This window comes from Arachis duranensis, chromosome 9 (genome assembly GCF_000817695.3).
Source record: "Arachis duranensis cultivar V14167 chromosome 9, aradu.V14167.gnm2.J7QH, whole genome shotgun sequence".
NCBI lineage: Eukaryota > Viridiplantae > Streptophyta > Magnoliopsida > Fabales > Fabaceae > Arachis > Arachis duranensis.
This window is the reverse complement of record NC_029780.3, coordinates 88,982,623-88,986,049: the sequence shown is the minus strand read 5'-3', so window position 1 is coordinate 88,986,049 and position 3,427 is coordinate 88,982,623. Positions and strand designations below refer to the sequence as shown.

At 33.1% G+C, this 3,427-nt stretch overlaps 1 long non-coding RNA gene across 1 annotated transcript; it reads left to right on the top strand.

Annotated features, from left to right (window-relative positions):
* The first annotated feature begins 974 nt into the window (after nt 1-974).
* Nucleotides 975-3,245, top strand: LOC107466136 (uncharacterized). Its single transcript, XR_001587623.3, has 4 exons — nt 975-1,128; nt 1,225-1,279; nt 1,358-1,492; nt 3,026-3,245. It is a non-coding gene; the product is annotated as an uncharacterized LOC107466136 (long non-coding RNA).
* Nucleotides 3,246-3,427: the final 182 nt, after the last annotated feature.

The window sequence follows — 3,427 nt, the reverse complement described above, 5'->3', positions numbered from 1 at the left end:
AGCAAAAAGTATATAAAGAAAAATAAACTCAATTCTGAAATACTGGGATAAAAAAATGATTAATTATTACATGTATAGAACCAATATAATTAATTATCTGAATGAACATTTTGCTAATAGCATTCAGTGAATGTCAGAGTTCGAATGGGTTGCAATTAATAGAGCTGGCGACGCAGCAATAATTTCAAAATCGAAAATAATTGAGAAACAATAAAAATTAGTCCAAATTTATTTTATTTTATATTTATTAATTATTTTAAAAATAAATATATAATATTAAATAAAATATATAATTTTAAAAATTATATACATAAAAATATAAATATTAAATTAAATAAAATAATTTTAACTTATTAACTTCCTAATATTATTCTTTCAAAATGATATGATATCCAACCAACATGACTAATGACAATACCAACACAGTGATCCCACCATTTTGTTTTACGTCAAATTAGGGACACTTGACAACTAATTAATTAGTTTGTCAGAACTCTTAAATAATTAATTTCCTTCCACGTACAGTACGTACTACAGTACGTTTCCTTTGGGAACGTCAAATGTTCGCCCATAATTTCTCGCGTCTATTTATCCACCTATTATACACTTTTTTTTTTTTATTTTGATATTGAGACATGTATGGTGTATAACCGGATTATGAGAGTGTAGGAGACTTAATCAAGATATGATTACTGTGATCGAAAAATTATGTAAATTCTGATAAATTAGTAAATAATTAGTTAATAAATTAATTATTAATTAAATAAATTAGAAAATGAAATTTTATAATTTAATATGATAGAGAAAAATAAAACAAAAATTTTGAAACTAATTTTAAAGAATTTGATCCAAAATTAGGCCAAACATACTGAACTGATCGAACTGAATTTAAAATAGACTCAAGGCACAACCAAGTCCACAGTACATAAGAGCATCAGCTCTTCTTCTTTCCCAAATAAGGGAAATACGTTGAAAGCAAAGGAAAAGGAGAAGAACACAAGTGAAACACTCTAAACTCTCATTCAAACTTTATTCCGTCATAATTTTTGATCCATAGCTCTGATTGACGAGCCATCAGTGGCTACGCGTTCGTCTCAGAATCCTCTACGAAACCCACCCAACAATTTGGTAAGGAATCAGCTATTTCTCTCCCAGTATCTCTCTCCTTAAATTCAAAAATATTAGATTCTTGGGCTTTGAGATTTTGTGATTTAATGATGTTAGGTGTGCTCAAGTAGTGCGGAATCACTGAGCCTTGTCCCAATTCTCCGTTGGTAAGGTAAGAAATCTTTTAACCTGGTGAATTTGTGTATATAGTAAATCCTATATTGATTTAGTGGTGTTTATATGATATTAGATGAAATTATATATATTGGTGGCAAATTTGTGGAGTTGGAAGCTGAATTTTCTATTTGGAGAGATTTGGAGCTTTGGGTTTTATGGAACGGTGGTCAATTGTGGTGTTCCGAGTTTAGAGAAGAAATTGGCCAAGGTATGGTTTTAGTTTATCGTATATAATATGTACGGTATTGTGAAAACTTAGGTTAGATGACTATAGGATAAGTTGAAAATGTATTTGGATCATGTTTAATGATTTTAGTTGTCAATGTATGTTAAAATGATGAGGTATGGTCAAATGAATAATTCATTGATGTGAATGTGGTTGGTGTTAGTAAAATGGAATAAAGAATGATGATTTTGATGCTAATGGATGAGAATTTTGAATTTGAACATATGAATATTAATAAATTGATAATTGTATTTGTATATTTGAGAATTTTATGCATGAAATTGTGTAATAGTGAGATATGGTTGATTGTGATAAGGTTGGAGATTTTGGTGCTATCATGATATGTTAGAATGCTGTTTGTATGATGGGGATGTTGGCATTGAGTTGATTTTTATGAAAATAGAGGTTGGAGACTTTTGTGTAAAATTAATTTTTGGCCGAATTTCGACAAGTCATAACTCAACTTCCGGTCCCCAAATGATTTCACACTTATTTTTTTATGAAAATTGGGTCCATGAAGCTTATGCCATTTGAAGAACGGATGAAAAATATTTTAAAACGAAAGAGTTATGCCCGTCAGAAGTTTAGTGCAAAAAGTGAAGGATAGTATAGAGTAATTGAATTGAGATATTAATGATGAGATTAGGGATGCCTGTGTGTGGCCAGAATGGTCGAGATGTGTGTGGCCGGAATGGTCAAGAAGGCAAGATTGGGGTGCGATCCCGCTTGCTCGTTAACTTGAAAATGTATTCAGATGGCAAGTTGAGGACATAAATTTCCTCTCTTGTCGTGATGAGGGTGTGGAAAAAGTGGAAAGACACTCTCCTTCGTATTGTTTCCCCCATATTTTTCTCTGGTTGCAAAGTGGAAAGGCGCACTCCTTCGATGTGGAAAGGCACTCTCCTTCGTATATCCTCCAAGAGAAGGTGGAAAGGCACGCTCCTTCGATGTGGAAAGGCACTCTCATTCGTTTATGATCCTCCTGGAGATGCGCAACCTAGAGACAAATGTCTGGGTTAGCTATCAGATATGTCGGGTTTTGGCAAAGTAACCGGCACATGAACTCACGGCCAGTAGGAAAGGCATGCATTATATGCATTTGTCTGTTTGCATTGGTTTATTTTTTTGGGAATGCCTACTTGTTATTTCATGCTTAACTGCTGTATGTTCTATTTGTTGTATCTGTATTCTACTTGTGTTTTTTTTGTTTGCTTTGTTTGCTTACATGGATCTTCTGGTATTTTGGAGGGTGGTAAAGAAAAGGGGAATAATTGAGGGTTTTAGTGAGAGTGACAGAGGATTGAGGGTTTTGATTAGATGTTGATCAAGTTTAGAACCTTAGAGACCTACCCTCATTTATAGTTTCAACTTTAGTTCTTTAAGATTTATAATCTAAGTGTCGGCATTCTAGGATTGCTTCTGGCTTTCGCGGGACCTTATTTATTATATATGTGGGAACCTTAACCATACTGAGAACCTCCTGTTCTCATCTCATACAATATTATTATTTTTCAGATGCAGGTTGAGAAGGACCACTCTATATTCTGGAGACTCGGGTGAAGCGAAGAACTCTTGGGGCTCAGGGACGTATTTTGCTTATATTTATGTATGTATATAGATTCTCCACCTTGTATTTTCTGTTTGTCCCTCTTAGAGGTTGGCTCGGAGAAACAGATTGTCATTTTCTGCTTTGGGTCATTTTGGGATTCTCTTATATATATGTATGTATATACTTATTTGCTTTGGTCGGTTCTAACTTCGTGAGTCGAGTCAAAAGCCTTGCTATATGTATCTTTGGATTTCTTCTCTCATACTTATCACTTACACGAGTGATGCGATTTTTTTGTTAACGCTTTTCTTAACTTTTCTTCACAGGCTTCTAGATAAAATTCTTTTCAACTATATATATATATATAT